Below are 17903 nucleotides of genomic sequence, written 5' to 3'. Positions count from 1 at the left end.
ATTGATAACAAATAACTTGATAAAATAGTTAAAAGCATAAATGCAGAAAGGTAAAAAAGAAAATTACTGGGGATGAAAAATACCCAATTCCCAGATATTTATTGAGGACCTGCTATATATATGATAGTAGTTACTATGGGCACTTTGGGCACGGGGGGTGGGGGGGACAAGGAAGAGAGGAAGACAAGTTCTTCCCTGTGCTAGATATCTTCTATGTGTTTCTCCAGACTCAGTCACTCTCTACTCTTCTTCACTCTCCTTTCTAGATGGCTGACCTTCCTGGACCACATGATTGCATTCCCATGCTTTCTGGTAGCTAGTTGGTTTCCATCAATGGGCAGCACTGGCAGGAGATTGGAGGCAGGAGGGGAGGAGAATGGGGTCAGGGTACTTATTACCCTTTTCCCTCCCTGCAAAGGTGCTTCAAGATGCACCTGCATCCCTTCACTAAAGATTCTGATAAAGGCTCTTTCCCCTCTCATCCTAGGGTTTCCAGGTGGTAGTAGCTCCACTCTTCCTTAGGTTAATGAACCATCCTTTTTGATTCACAACACCCACATCATAGTAAATGGGCCTTTCGTACTTTTTTTTTTTTTTAATGTTTTCTTGGTGGCACTGCGTGGCATGTGGGATCTTAGTTCCCCGACCAGGGTTTGAACCCGCACCTCTTGCATTGGAAGCACGGAGTCTTAGCCACTGGACCACCAGGGAAGTCCTGGCCTTTCGTACTTTAAATCACCTCAAACTGCTTTCTTTGTAGTCTGTCATCTGTTTCTTGTTGGGACTTTGACGATGCCAAATAAGATGACAGACTGTGTATTACTTTGCTTGGGCTGCCATAACAATGCCCCTCAGATTGGGTGGCTTAAACTACAAAAATTTGTTTTCTTGAATTCGAGGCTAGAATTTCAAGATCAAGGTGTTGGTAGAGTTGGTTTTTTCTGAGGCTTCTCTGTTTGGCTTGCAGATGGTCATCTCCCTGTGTCTTCACAAGGTCTTTCAAATGTGTGTGTTTATGTCTTAATCTTGTCTTTTTAAAAGGACACCAGTCATATTGGATTAGGGCCAACCCTAATGAACTAGTTTTAGCTAAATTACCTCTTTAAAGAGCCTATGTCCCAAAACAGTCACATCCTGAGGTACTGGGAGTTAGAACTTCAACATATGAATTTGGCAGGGGGGACATAATTTAGTCCATAACAGACTAGTTGAGACAGAAAAACACATAATAAATTAGGAAATAATATCTCAAGATTATGACTACAAATTTTCCTCAACTTACAATGGGGTTACACCCCAATAAACCTGTTGTAAATCGAAAATGCAGTTAGTAGACTGAACATCGTAGCTCAGTCTAGCCTAACCTAAACATGCTCAGGACACATAGCCTACATTTTGGCAAAATCACCTAACACAAAGCCTATTTTATAATGAAGTGTTGAATATCTCATGTAATTTTTTGAATACTGCACTAAAAGTGAAAAAAGAGAATGGTTGTATGTGTATAGTATGGTCGTAGGTGTATTAGCTGTTTACCCTGGTGATCCCGTGGCTGACTGGGAGCTGCATTTGCTGCTCAGCGCTGCAAGAGACTATAGCAGTACTGCTTATCACTAGCCTGCGGAAAAGATAAGAATTCAAAATACGGTTTCTTTTGAACGGGCATCACTTTTACATCATCATAAAGTCAAACCATCTCAAGTCAGGGACCGTCTGTATAGTATGAATTTAAGACAAGGACAGTATTACAGTTACCCTGAGCAGAACATTAGAAAGGGGAGAAGAGATTTTTTAAACGAGCACAGTTTTACAAATGTGCAAATCTCAGTGGCGGATTAAAGTGGAAAGGCATGTACAAAAGAAATCACATGAGTTAGAAAGAACTACCTGGTCTGGAGACCGAACTGGGAGTTCTTTTGGTAACCCGGTAACAATAATAACTAATATTTATGGAGCACTCTGACAGAGATTAGTGGTTATCTTCCTCTATGATAACAGAATTACTCCTGTTTTTGCCAGACCTTTTCCGCAAAATGACCTTTGCAGACTTCCTTTTCGGGTCTCACTTGAAGCTACATGGAGAATTGTGACTAAGCTTTGGTCACTGGGTTATATACAGGAATGTTCATAGGGTCACGTCTAAGAGATCTTCCTTAAGTGGCACCTTACTTGGGTCCTTTGCCCCTTTATCCTTTCAACCCCTTCTCCCTCCTGCTGCTTAGAACAAGGATGCCACAAACTGAGACCAAGACAAACACATGGGGCAGCAGAATAGGAGACTAAGTCCCCTAGTGATTGTGAGGTTACTTTCCTGCCCAGCACCCTCTATGTTTACATGAGAAAAGAAACAACCATCGTGTTTTGTCTTACAGCTGAAACAAGTCCTAATTAATACAAGCATTTTCTACGTGCTAGGTATTCTTCCCAGGTTTTTTTACCTGTATTTCACTTAATCCTGTAGCAATTCTATATGTAGGTGCTATTATTATCTTCCGTAGGGAAACAGACATAGAGAGATTAAATACTTTTCCCTAAACAACCCACCATGTAGAGTTTAGGATTTAAACCAGACTAAGAGAACGTGACTCCAGAGTGTGCCCTCTTAATCACTATGTCGAGCCAAATCATCCCCTGTATGGGGAATAGGGTTGTTTTTGAAAGCTACAGCCTAAAGAAGAAAATCTCACTTGAATTTGGAACAGTGTTACGCAGTCTATCAAGGGAGGGAAAGCAAATGAAATGAAAAACATTGGTGAAGTTTTCTACATACCTATAATCTTATTTTCATTGTTTATTTTAGCCTAAAAATTGCTACAGTTTTGGTTACTCACAATGTGTCTCTTTCTAAACTTAATTTTTAAAAATGTTACTTTCAGAGCCTCTTGTGAAGTTCTATAAATCTAAAATGCATTTGCTTCCTAGTTATCTGGCTGTGATCAGTCCCATAGGGCAAGAAGGTATTTTAGATGTATGCCACAAAGGGGCTTCCTCTTGGCCATATTCTGCCAGAGTCCTTCTCAGAACGCCAGCTGGGTTAATCTTTGGTGCAGTCCAGGGGCAACTTCTGCACTTAATTGTCAGATTTCTCTTGAGAAAGAGTCAGCTCTCAGTCAGGAGTCAATCCTTATGGCGACAGTCTCTGTTGTACTCCCTTTAGCAGCAGGAGAGCTTTAAGAGTGTTACCGGGCTTTGTTAACCCCTCTCTGAGAAACTGAAGAAAAAAGGATTTTAAGGGCATCTTGATTTTTTTTTTTTTTAATGTTTGGAAAGAGGAAAAACTGGACCAGTGGATATTGTTCTATTCCCTTCCCATCTGGCTACATAAAAGGCTTCAGAAAGGCCATTGGATCTACTTAGAGGATGTTAATGCACAATAATTCTGCAAAGAAATAAGGCATAAATAAGGAATCCATTTATCCACTTGCAGTAAGAAGTTCTGAAGGCAGAACACAGAAGGCAAAGGACCTCTAATGTCTCTCACACAATTTGCTTTCAGGCTATTAATAGTACTGATCCTCAAGAAAAGCTTTATTGGGATGGGATTTTGAAATGAATCTACCCCTATACCTACTGTGGTTTTTAATTTCTACTCCTTGTAACCAATTTTTCCAGCCAACAAAGACATTTGAAAAGTATATTTATAATCAGTATTATGCCATCTTGGGGTAGAAATATATGTATATTCCTTTTTAAATTTATTTATTTATTTATTTATTTTTGGCTGCATTGGGTCTTAGTTGTGGCACGCGGGATCTTTCGTTGCAGTGCGTGGGCTTCTCTCTAGTTGTGGTGCACAGGCTCCAGAGCGTGCAGACTCAGTACTTGCAGCACGGGGGCTCTCTTGTTGTGGCTCGCGGGCTCAGTAGTTGCGGAGCAAGGGCTTAGTTGCCTGATGGCACGTGGGATCTTAGTTCCCCAACCAGGGATCAAACTGGCGTCCCTGCATTGCAAGATGGTTTCTTAACCACTGGACCACCGGGGAAGTATGTTTCTTTTTAAGAACAGCTTTATTGAGGTATAACTCACATAGAGGAAAATTCACCCATATTAAGCGTACAATTAGAAAAGTTTAAGCAACGTATGCAGTCATTTGATCATCACCACAATCAAGCCACTGAACCCTTCTATCAACATAATTCTTCTGTCAACAAAAAATTCCCTTGTGGCTCTTCGTAGTCAATCCTCTCTCCCCTCAGTCCACCCCCACCCCTGACTCCAGGAAAACTCTGATCTGCCCTAACTATATTTTTCCCTATAATAGAATGTCATATAAATGGAAAATACAATGTTAAAAAAGCTGGGGGGGGTTCTGGCTTCTTTTACTTGGCAGGATATTTTTAAGATTCATCCATAGTAATGTGTATATCAGTTAATTCATTTATTTTTATTGCTGAGTTTTCCTTTGAATGGATATACTACAATTTGTTTCCAACTTTTTTTGTTATTATAAATAATGCCGCTATGACCATTTGTATATAAGTGCTCTTGCAGACAGATGATTTCATTTTACTTCAGTAGATACCCACTATGTAATTTCTGTCATGTGGTAAGTGTATGTTTGACTTTGAAAGAAACTGGTGGAGTTTTCCTAAGTGACTTTTTCATTCTGCATTCCCATCAGAAATGTATGAGAGTTCTAGTTGCCCTACATCCTCGTCAACGTTTGTGGCAAGGATAAAAATATCCTTTTACTTTTAGTTATTCTAATGGATATGTAGTATTATCGCATTGTAGTTTTAATTTGTATTTCCCTAATGACTAGTGATGTTGAGCATGTTTTCGTGGGCTTGCTGCCCATTCCGATACCTTCTTTTGTGCAATATCTCCTCATATTTTGAGTTGTTGTCTTCTTATTGAGTTATGAGTTCTTAACATAGTTTGGATACAAGTCCTTTGTCTGATACATATTTTACAAGTACCTCTTGCAGTGCATGGCTTCCTTTTCATTTCCTTAAAGGTACCTTTCAAAGAGCAAAACATTTTAATCTCGATGAAATCTAGCTTAATATTTTATGGTGTGTGCCTTTTTTGTTTTATCTAAGAAGTCTTTGCCTAACCCAAGGTCATTTGATTTTTCTCCTCTATATTCTTAACAAAATTTTATTATTTTAGCTCTTAAATTTAGGTCTATGAACAATTTTGAACTAAATTTTGTGTAGGATGTGAGATAAGGACTGAGGTCCACAACTACCTATACAAATATCCAATTCTTCCAGCTCCATTTGTTAAAAAGACTATCCTCCACCATATTGCCCGTCTACCTTTGTCAAAAATCAGTCGTTCCTACATGTGTGGGTCTATTTGGGGATTCTCTAATCTGTTCCATTGGTATGTCTGTCTATCTCTACCCCATACCACATTATCTATTTACTGTAACTTTATAAAAAATTTTTTAATTTATAAATAAATCAATCAGGTAGTATTAACCCTCCCTTTCTGCTCTTCTTTTTCAAAGCTGTTTTGGATATTCTAGGTCCTTTGCCTTTCCATATGAACTTTAGTATCATCTTGTCAATTTCTACAAAAAGGCCTGTGGGGATTTGGATTGGTATTGTCTTGAATCTATAGATCAGTCTGGTGAGGATTGACATCTTAATAGTATAGAGTCTTCTGATCCATGACAAAGATATATCTCTCCTTTTATTTAAGTCTTCTTTAATTTCTCTCAGTAATGCTTTTTAAGTTTTTAGTTATATAGGTCTTTCACAGCTTTTGCCAGATGTATCCCTGAGTATATCATAATTTTGACGTTATTGTAAATATATTGTTTTAAAATTACTTTTGTTCGTTGCTAGTGTAGAGAAATGTAATTGATTTTTATATTGATCTTATATCCTGATACCTTGTGAAAGTTACTTATTAGTTCTAGTAGCTTCTTTACTGATTCCATCAGACTTTCTATGTAGACAATCATGTCGGCTGTCAATAAAGACAACTTTACTTCTGTCTTTTCCAAAAGTAAAAGACTTTCTTTCCTAACATCCCCCTCCCCACCAGGTCTCAGAGATAAGTTAACAATGTTTGGTTTTAGTTCCTCTGGTAATAACCACATTTATATGGAGCTATGGCTCATATTTAAATAGTGTCTACTGACACTCTACAATGAAAGATGAAAAAATTATTCTACTTTCCCTTCCTTCATCCCGTTTTCTCCCTCTGATTCCCATTTTCAAGTTACAGTATACTTTTACACTGCCTAGCTTTATAAAAATTATTTCCATTTCTGATTATATGGTGGGTTAGGTAAGCTGAATAAACACCAAAAAATTCTGGGCCAAGTATTTTAAAACAGCTTATTAAATGCATTGCGGAGCTGGCAAGAAAGTCAGGGGAACTCACAAAGATCTAGAAAGGAATGAAAGCCCAAATCAAAAACAGTAAAGCAGTGCTGAAGAGGAAAAAAATCTACCATTCCTTGGTAAACTAGAATTTCAATTTTAATGGTCTCTTGGAAACTGAAGACAAAGCCTTGGACCTTGTGGGGTAAAAACTTATCATCTGAAACCCCTTCACAAAGCCAAGACCTGAAAGTTGCACTTTCAATGAATATGTGAATTAGGTGGAAGGAAACAGGCGCGTAAGAGAGAAGGCAAAGAAGAGGATATATGGACGGAGGGCTTGGAAAAAGAGGGTCCTGTACAAAACCCTTTCCAGCATCAATTAAAACCTTCACTTTTATTTATGTAATTATCATTTTCAATAACTATTGATGAGTAGAGTTTCATATTAGTATTTTCTGTACTTTTCCATTCATCTTAGTCTCTGAATACTTTTTTCCCTCTGGTTATTGGATAATAGGAATTTAGGAACCTAGTAAGGAAGAGTAGTTCTCATACCCAATGAGCATGTCACTATGCTACCCCTCCAGGGTACTGATAGCTGTAAACATTTGACAGAATACAAATCTTTTTTTCCAAGTACATGAGTAAGCCAGCCTGAATTAATGATAATGACTTTTAAAAATGCTTTAAAAGATATGCCTATTGGGCTTCCCTGGTGGCACAGTGGTTGAGAGTCCACCTGCCGATGCAGGGGACACGGGTTTGTGCCCCGGTCCGGGAAGATCCCACATGCCGCGGAGCGGCTGGGCCCGTGAGCCATGGCCGCTGAGCCTGCGCGTCCAGAGCCTGTGCTCTGTAACGGGAGAGGCCACAACGGTGAGAGGCCCGCGTACCGCAAAAAAAAAAAAAAAAAAAAAAGATATGCCTATTAATATAGCAAAAGATAAAGTATATGATTGCTGAACTTTCTGGAGTGGTTCAAAAAGTTAATCAATGACAATCAGGCCCTCTAGGATTCAAATGCCAGACACTGATTTCTAGAACAGAAGGACTACTCATTTATAAAGAAAGATATATACCTAGTCTGAAAACAAGAATCATCTTCGTAAAGCTGGTCTCTTTCTGTATGTGCACGCAGAAACATGAATATTCAAGAAGCCCAGACTTCTCTGCTGATGGACATCTCTATTTAGAGTCCCACAGACACCTTCAACACAAAATATCCAAAATCTGACCTCACGATTTTTATCCCAAACCTTGTTTTTTTATGCAGGATCCCTTTTCTTGATGAATGGCCTTACCAGCCTTCCAGTTACCTGAGCTAGAAATCTGGTAGTCATCCCAGACTCCTCTCTGTCACTTACCTCCCACAGTCACCAAGTCCAGGATGTTCGCTATTCTGTTTCACACTCACTGCTTTTCCTTTGGTCCCACCACTGCTGCTTTACAACAGGTCCCACTTCACTGGGCTTACTTGTGCAGACGTTCCTAATGGTTTTTCTTATGTCTGATCTAGAAACTGCTACTAGAGTAATCTTCTTAAAATAGAAATCTGATCATGTCTTTCCTCTGTTTAAACTTCTCTAGTGGTTCTTTGTAGTTTTAGGAAAATGTTCAGATTCCTGAACACATAAAGCTCATTATAATTTGGCACTGGCCTATCTCTCTAGAAAATTGTCCAGTCATCCTCCCTGTCTGGTGATGCAGCATCAGAGGCTGGGGAGTTTCCCAGAGGATGGTGAGGCATATTTCCGCTGTTATGGTTCATAGAGCCAGTAAGCAAGCCCCAGGAGTTGTGTCCTCTGAAGTGTACAGTTAGGTCTGCAGTAAACAATTCCAAATCTGTGAGTTAGATTAAGAGCAGAAACCAGAGAAGGGAGCCAAACTGAATTCAGAAACTAGGCTAATGAGGAGTGAAGAGTGTGGGTAGGTAAGTACATCTGAAGGAATTCTTGAGGTGAAATACAAACGTTTGTAACAAACTTTTAATGTTATTTACATGCTGGGTTTAATGAAGGTAAATTAAAGTAGAATAGACATACACCACTTGCTGTTACCCAAAAATGTTATGCTATTTCGTGTCTCTGTGTCTATCCCATGTCATTGCCTCCCTCTGAAATGCTGTCTTCCACTCCCCTATTCTCTAACTCCTACTCATCCCGTAAACTCATTTCAAGCATCATCTCTTCTGCAAACACTACTAGCCAACATAAATTGAGCACTTACAATCCATAGGCACTATGCCAGATGCTTTAGTACATAATCTCATTTAAATCTCATTAGGAAAGGTGCCTCTATTCCACATTGTACAGATTAAGAAACTGACGTTTAGAGAAATGAATCAATTTGCTCAAGGTCCTACAACAATTAAATATGGAGAGGGGAGTTAAATTGAGACAGTCTGACGCTAGAGTTTGAGTTTGTCAACCACCATTGGCCTTTACCAATTCCCCAAGCTGATTTGCTATGCGTCTCCATGTGCAGCTGTGTTTACATCATCATAGCCCCATCCTTCTCTAACATAATCTTTTATTTATTGGTTTCTCCCAGTAGTTAAGAAGCTCCTAAAAATCAAGTGTCAAATATCTGCTACAAAAGTAGAATTTCAATAAATGTTTGTTTAATTAATTAATTACTGCTGTCCACCAAGTTGCTAGGGAGCAATAATTAAGGATACTGGGTATTGAACCAAGGAAATTCATGTCAATTAAACATGGCCTGTTGTGTTATTCTTCTGTTCTTTCAGGATATTTTTTTTAGTAAAATCTGGCATCAGTCTAGTAAAATTGGAATATTCTCTTACCTAGACAGTAAGGATATGGATAAAATATTATTTTTATTATATTATTTTTCTTTGTCTTTATACTTTATTCAGTCAACTATCTGTTTGCTTCTGGTAATCATTATCATGCTACCATCTCCAAGACAGTTACTCCCATTATATACAGTATATTTAAGTAAAATGTTTTTCCCAACTCATTCTTATTTTGCATCCAAGTTTGACCTTCATAAACGATTGTCTTATCATTTTTCTAACTTTTGTGTTTTGGGGTTTTAGTGGAATCTAAGAGACTGGTTGGCCCCTTGGACTTTATTCCTCAGTGACTGTATTAGATTCAGAATAACTGTGACATGATTAAAGAGCTTTTCAACCAATTGTTTCAAACTCTAAGTTTTAGGGATTTATTTCAGCCTACCAATAAGTACCCCTCAAGCTTCCAAAGGAAGGAAAAATGGAGGGAAGAAAAACTTAAAAATACACTATTGGGAAGGAGGCGTGTTCCTCAATTCCAACTGGGCTCGAGAAAATTAGCCATTAAACAGGTTACCTCTAGACCCAGAGGAATGAAGTGAGAAGCAGATCTACACACAAGGAGAGCAGCTTGTAAACTCCTCCAGGCCCTGTATTCTTCCACCCACACCCCTAGGGGCAGCAAAGTGATTTTACTCTTGGTCGGAAGGAACACAGGGAAAATTTATCTCTTTTGCTTCCAGATTGAATACTGCCCAACATCACTCAAAAAATTTTTTGAACAGGAAGAACAGTCTAGACTGACAAAATATGAATACACACCCAAAATACTTCACAATGCAAAGGCAAATTAAAGAAATGGCTTAACCTTTTGTGAGTTAATTACAGCACTTCTATTAGAAGGGAGAGAAAGACATCAGAAGCAGTTCAGTGCAGACCACAGATTTCACTAGGACAGCTTTCTAGGTGTTAGGGGTTGATGAGAATATGGAGTGAAGTAGCCCGAGGTGGGGTGGTGCAGGTCCCACGTACAACCACGGGTTTCAGTTACCTGCAGGAGTAGAGGGCAGCCTTGGATCCCCTGCCTCTGTCTCCAGTGCCTTCCATCACAGCAAGTATTCCATGGCCCATAAATGCCCCCCAGCCTCCACACATAAGGACAAGTCTCCAAAACTCTTTGTCTGTCATGATGTAGCCAAACACTGAGACCTTGGAAGATATGTGCAAGATGGCTGAGGTACAAAGGGAAAAGAGTCTCAGGAGAGCAAGAAATACTCATCCATTGTACCAAACTCCTGAGATGTTAGAGTTTATCTGACACAGCAACTAGCTTTCCCCGACCAGATTAGGTTTCCACAGAATTGGGATGGGCCTGCAAACCTACAGGAAAAGCTGTATTTTCTGAGTCAGATCACCTAGTTTTCACTTGGTTATCCTTCAACCTTTAAAAAAAAAAAGTTTTTTTGAATGTCTCAGTCCTGGCTCTGCTTCCTGATTTCAAGGGAAGAATCACAGGTCAACTTTGGCTCAGACTCAGACTGTTTAGGGAGGAACAGCTCATGTCTGAGACTAGATTTTTGGTGGTGGCAGCATCAGTTAATTACTAACATGCCTAGTAATAGGCATCAATGGAAAGACAAGAGAAGAGAAGAGAAGCAGGACTACGTAGTCCAGTTCTTTGTTCAAAGGAGACTTTCCACTGTGTCCCAACCCTGGAAACTCTAATCTTTACTTTATGTATTTTTATTTTGAGGTTGTTTGTTTCTTTTAGCTTTTATTTTTAATTAAGGAAGATTGTATATTTTTTTACTAAGATCTTACCAGGTTGGCCTTTATGCATGTTTTAAAATATAAATGGCTGTTAGTAATTTTACAGTGACAAAAAAAATGTGTTTTCTTAAGCAGATTATACTTCCACTGAAACAATATTCACAACTTTATGTACATAATTCAAAGTTAAAATGCTGTGTAGACTTTGGTCAAATTTGTCATGCACTACAAGTTGGTGGTATATAAATTGATATTTGTATTAATTTGATCAATATGCTATCAATATTATCAACGGCTACCAAAATTTATCAATACAAAATTTAAAAGTTTCATATGTTAGAATGGCCCCAAAACGCAGTACATCAAAACCGCATTGTTACAGAAGGAAAAAAAAAACATGCACAGGTAGAATCACAGAGAAGTTACTCCCTTAAATATCAGAACAAGAGAGTCCTTAAAAAGCTCAAATTGCTTAAGAATTAGAACAATTTCCAGACTTTCTGAAGAATTTTGGGACTTTTGGTCCTGAAAGCTCCCAATAGCACTAGGCACTGTCTCAAAATATTGCAGAAAAGTAAGCTCTTTGTCATGTTATCTGAAAAAAAAAAATTCCTTTTTAGTGCTGCTGACATTTACAATTCAAACAAGTGAAAAATATAAAATTGTTATTCTCTGAGGCATTTGAGTGATGGGAAAGGAAGTATTTTCTAATGAATTTTACAATGCACCTGAATGGAATTAGCTGATCGTTTTAAAGCTTAAATCATATCCATATGGCTTTTTAAAATATACTAGTAGCAGAACCAACCGAGAAAATAAGAGTCACTCATATCTACACAGATTTCTAGCTGAACAGTAATTGTTCCTTTGTCTTTTATAAATCACTAAAAAGAATACTGTTAATTAATGGTGAATCATGCTCCAGTGATCTATTCCTATTCCCTGGCATGTTGCTCTGGAAGTGGTAAGCAGCAAAGTGTTGATAACTGTATTGACTCAACTTGGAAAGAGATTAAGAATCTCAGTATGACAACAAATATGTATTTTCTTATTATAGAAATATTTCACTTTCCTGTTCAGAATCGAAAGCAACTTTCTTAGTCTTTTTGAATAGCAGCCAAAATTTCTGCCTAACCTTTAAGTCCCATTGTCAATTCACACCTTGTGCTCCTCAATTTACTTGCTCAGACTCAACTCTATTTTTTTTTGCACATGTCCCTTTTTGCATCTTTGAAGTTTTTCCATTCTTTCCTTCCATCCATGTCCACTCTGTCCTCTAAATTTGACTGAAAAATCAACTGCAGTAATTACATGGGAGGAAGATGATAGCAAGAAGTAGTAGAATGAACTTATGTTTTACCTGCTAACCTTTTATCATGTTTGTGGAAGACAATGCTAGTTGCCTACCCAAAATTCATTCCCCCTTCACTCTTGGTAGCACAATTCCAATTTTGTTCAGGGTGGCACCGTGTTTTGCTAAAAATACTTCTCCTGGATTCCTTTGCTGTTACGGTAGCCTTGTGACACAATTTTGGACAATGAGACAGAAGTTAGGGGTTTCTTGGAAAGACTTTTTTTTTTTCTTCATAAGGAGCCTCTTCCTTCCTCTCTCTGCCAGGAATGTTGATGCAATACCTGGAGATACAGTGGCTGTTTGCCACCTTGACGTAATAACCCTGAAGACAAAGACCTATGTGTTAAGGATGATGGAGTGGGAAAATAGAAGAAGACTTGTCCCCTGACGTTACCACTGAGCTACCATGAATGGCCCTATTCTACCTACCTCCCTATTGCCTAGTCTTGTCCTGTGAATCACATAAACTTCTATCTCTCTACACAGTTGGAGGGGCTTTCCAGCTATTGTGGACAAATGCATTCCTAACTGAAACAACTCAGATTTTTTTTAACCATAAGAATGAATTACTTTTATAATAATAAAACAAGAATTGTTTTAAGTTAAAAGAAAGTGCACAGGAACCCAGGATTTGGTGTCAGACGGGGCTAACTTAGAATCCAGATTTTCCATAAACTAATTGTTAGACTTTTGACAATGTAATTAATATTTTTCAGTCTTGGTTTCCTTATTGATTTTCTTTAACAAAAATAATAAAGATGATGACAATTTCTAACATAGCATGCATAGGGTTGTTTTAAGGCACATAATGAGCACCCAATAAGGTATAACTATAATTATTACAATATTATTATTACTAAGTATCCCAACACACATCACCCCACTCCTCTGCTGTGTGTTTCTAAAACATGCATGCCATACATCAGAAAGCAGCAGAAGTCAAAAGAGTTGGTTTTCCTCTACCATCAGTTTGTGTGACTTTGGGATATTACTTCTCTTGGCATCAAAGTCCCCACATCTGAAATATGTGTGGGATAAGATAATTGATAATTTCCAGTTTTAAAATTCTATGATTTTTTTTTTTTTTTTTTTTTGCTGTACGCAGGCCTCTCACTGTTGTGGCCTCTCCTGTTGCAGAGCACAGGCTCTGGACACGCAGGCTCAGCGGCCATGGCTCATGGGCCCAGCTGCTCCGCGGCATGTGGGATCTTCCCAGATCGGGGCACGAACCCGTGTCCCCTGCATCGGCAGGCGGACTCTCAACCACTGCGCCACCAGGGAAGCCCGACACACATTATTAACAAACGTCCAGAGTTTACATTAGGGTTCACTCTTTGTGCTGTACTTTCTATAGGTTTTGACAAATGTTTAATGACTTGGATCTAACATTACCGTATCATACAGAATACTTTCACTGCCCTAAAGATCCCATGTTCCACTTTCTTCCCTATTTCCCCTTGAATGTCTGGTGACCACTGATTTCTTTACTGTTTCCATATTCTTGCCTTTTTCAGAATGTCATAAAGTTGGAATCTTACAGTATGCAGCCTTTTCAGATTGGCATCTTTTACTTAACAGTATGCATTTAAGATTCCTCATGTCTTTCCATGGTTTGATAACCCCTTTTTGTCACTGAATAATATTTTATTGTATGGATGTACCACAGTTTGTGTATCCATTCACCTGTTGAAGGACATCTTGGTTGCTTCCAAGTTTTGGCAATTTTTAATAAAGATGCTATAAAAATTTGTGTGCAGGATTTTGTATAGACTTAAGTTTTCAACTCATATTCCACTCATAAATATGTTTCATGCCTTTTTGGAGAGATACAGTATCAGACATATGGTCCTTTCCCTCCTCTCCCTGCCAGGTAGAAATGACAGATAACATAGTAAATCTGGAGATCACCCCCAAGTTTGCACTGGAACTAGAGCTGGCTTGGTAGGGATTTCTGACTGTCCAGTTGTCTTAAGAAGGCCACATAAGTAGTATATCCAAGGACCAGCTCACTGGTGCCTATCACTCCCATCTACCCTTACCCAAAAATTTCTATCAGGGAAAGGGGACCTCATACAGCAGCTTTAGAGAAAGTCATTATCAGGCAAAAGGGAATACAAAGGCAGAACCTCTAAAGATCCCTGATGCCAGGAGGCTGTGGTGGTATGTGCCCAGCAGGTGTCTAATGGCCATCAAATGTGCCCCATGATAGAACCACTTGCTGGACACCACTATTGACAGGAACCAGACTGGATGAAGACAAGTGAATCCAGAGACACAGAAGGACAACTCACAGACTTCAGTAGGAGGTGCCAATCTGGTACCTCACTGTCAACTGGGACAAATGTCATCATGGACACCTAGAAGACAAGACAGGCAAAATACCCACCTGGACTCCTTGAAGCACCTTCTCACCACCAGAAGGATGCATTTGCTTCCCTCTTGAACACACACCTCGTGTTTGGAATAGAAAAAGAGAAAGGAAACAGACCTGACAGGGATTTGAACTTTGATTTAAATGACTACTCACGTGAAATGGGTGGGTCTAAGCAAATTTTAGTCAACATGATTAGGTATTCTCCCTTTCATCTCTTCCTACTCAACCCTAATTGGAAATGAGGGCCCATACCCATAAGGAAGTTTAGATCCTTAGAAGAAGAAGGAGGGGAAGAGAAAGAAAAGAAGAGGGTGGCAACCTAAGGGAGGGAGTTTGTTACATTTTCATACTATATATGTTATAGGTTTCATACTATATAGGCTATATAGGTTACATCTTATAACATATTTTGCATAGAATGCAGTGTGGTATAGTAGGATGTAAAGTGCTGCTCAAAGGACAGAAGATGAGAACTGCTCATCCTAAAGATAATGAAGTCCACCAGTTTCAGGGCTCAGAACTTTAACTGTGTGTGTGTGTTTGAATCCCAACATCCTCACTTATCTTGAGCAAATTAATTAACCTGGCTGAGCATCAGATTACTTATTTATAAAAAAAAACCCCAAACCAAAAAACAAATGAACAAAAAACTACTAATGTTTACTTCATGGGCTGCTTTGACATTGAAATAAGAGATACATAGAAATCTTCAGAATGGTACTTGACACTAAGCAAGTATTGTTAAGCTCTGAACTTTACACTTTGTATTATGGAATATTATTCAGCCATAAAAAATAACGAAATTCTGTCATTGGCCACACTGTGGATGGACCTAGAGAGTATTATGCTTAGTGAAATAAGTCAGACAGGAAAAGACATATACTGTATGTTATCACTTATGTGTGGAATCCAAAAATAAACAAATGAATATATATAACAAAACAGAAACAGACTCACAGATTCAGAGAACAAACTCGTGGGTACAAGTAAGGAGAAGGGTGGGCGGAGTAGCAACACAGGTGAAGAGGGTTAAGAGGTACAACTACTATATATAACAGATAAGCAACAAGGATATATTATACAGCACAGGGAAATATAGTCATTGTTTTGTAATAATTTTTTTCTTATTCTAATCAAAGATGTATTCTGAGAAAAACATACCACGTACCTTTCTTCTACTTTCATTCATATATTTTGCTTTGGTCCCCAGACAACCTGCATATTTGGATTATCGGTCTTACAGCTCGATAATATACCAAAGTGCACAGACAATTAATTACAGATTGTGGTTTGCATCCTTTTCTACCATGTGGGAAGTATTTTCACAATCTATTCGATATTTACTACATCATAATATACAATTATCTATTACTTTTAGAATTAAACATAATGCAGATTGTTTTATAATAAATTTAAATGGAATACTAAGCTATAAAATATTGAATCACTATGTTGTACATGTGAAACTAACACTGTAAGTCAATTATGCTACAATAAAAATAATAATAATAAAAATAATAAATTTAACGCTTTGTACAAGTCACATGGGCTGTTTGACCCTAAATTTTTCATCTCTAATGAGGGAATTACTGCTTCTTTCACAGAGTGGTTGTAAGGGTCATATGAGGTAACTAACTAATGGGTGAGCACACAGTATATGCTTAGAACATGTTAGTTTCTTTCCCCCCTCATCTCTAATAACACCTGGAACAGTGCAGTATTTATAACAGGTACTTATAGCTCTTAAGGCTCTATTAGGAAAGTAGCTTGTTTCCATTTCTGAAATTTCTAGTCTCTGTAGTGAATTATGTACCTGAGGAGAATAAATAATAGCTTCATAGCACTTTATGGCACCAGAGTTGAGTCTGGTTAACTTTGTGAAGGAAGTACATGTATACTTTGTATGCCCTTGTTTCTCTCAGCACATTTTTCTTTTCTATGCTTCCTCACACACGAAAATATTGAATCACTATCGTGTACACCTGGAACTAGGATTGTAAATCAACCATACTTCAATAAAAACAATAATACAAATTAAAACTAAACTTTACACTTTGTACAATTCACTTCCCATCTCCCTTCGCTTTCTAGTGTCCTTATTTCATCCCTACCCAGGCTCCTTCCCCTGTAGGTGCTGAGTCATCTATAACTCTTTTATCATCAAATCTTGAGTTCGGAGGGCTTTCCCCTCTGCTGACCAGTGGGGGGTTAGTGGCCTGAAAAATAGATCCTCCTTGGGTTCTTAATTAATTGATCATGGGTTAATTAATGTGTCATTATTTCTTCCAAAGTGTTCCATTTTAACAGGATACTCTGCTAGACTTTGTGCTTTAACCCAAAGGAATAATTTCTTTTTTGTTGTTTTTTTTTTTTTTTTTCGGTACGTGAGCCTCTCACTGCTGTGGCCTCTCCCATTGCGGAGCAACAGGCTCCGGACGTGCAGGCTCAGCAGCCATGGCTCTCGGGCCCAGCCGCTCCGCGGCATGTGGGATCTTCCCGGACCAGGGCACGAACCCGTGTCCCCTGCATCAGCAGGTGGACTCTCAACAACTGCGCCACCAGGGTAGCCCAAGGAATAATTTCTTTTACAGTCTGAATATCACTCTTGAGTGCTAATAATGAAATATTTTGAGGTTAGACACTCTTTTGAGGCCCCTCATATCACACTCAGGCCTGTCTACTCTGCCAACACATAGTACACCCTGCCGAGGACAGTATAAACACTGGTATCCTAGAGACCTGAGAATGTTAATTTATCTCCATGTCATAGTGCCAGGAAGTGGTGCAGGGCACTATAAGCATAAGCCTGATAAAGCAGAAATAATTTTACTGACTGAGAGATAAAATTCTGCCCTCAAACCCTTATTGGAGTTCTACATTTTATATAGGAAACATAAGAACACCATAAAACTCCCCTTTAAAATAGACATTTCACAAAGGGAGTATATATAATAATGTGCTCATTGGAAACATACTGTATTTACTTTCGTAAAAGCTTTGCCCAATGGTTGTGTCTCCCATGAATTTGGGACATTAAAAAAAAATCTCAAATCTGTGTTGTTATCACAGGGTTTTAATGCTTATCATTTTTGTTCTTTCTACGAAATACAGGTGCCATTACCATTGCCTCTCACCAATTCTCTACAGAACCACTCTAGCCTCTTATATAGAGAAAAACAAAATAGTCCCTGATCCCTTTTGCCTCTAAACCCTAATAAGGTTAGATCCTAGAAATGATTCATGATAGCACCACTTCACTGAAAATACTTGAAAACTCCCTTCTTAATCACGAATTAATTTACTTATCAATATTTGCTGAGCCCAAATATTTACAAGTCACCGTGTTAGAAACTGTGGTGGATGCAAGGAATC

The sequence above is a fragment of the Delphinapterus leucas genome, chromosome 6 (genome assembly GCF_059928025.1).
Source record: "Delphinapterus leucas isolate spDelLeu-1000000601 "Yukka" chromosome 6, BTC_Dleu_Yukka2, whole genome shotgun sequence".
Taxonomy (NCBI): Eukaryota; Metazoa; Chordata; class Mammalia; order Artiodactyla; family Monodontidae; genus Delphinapterus; species Delphinapterus leucas.
This window is presented reverse-complemented; position numbering follows the sequence as displayed.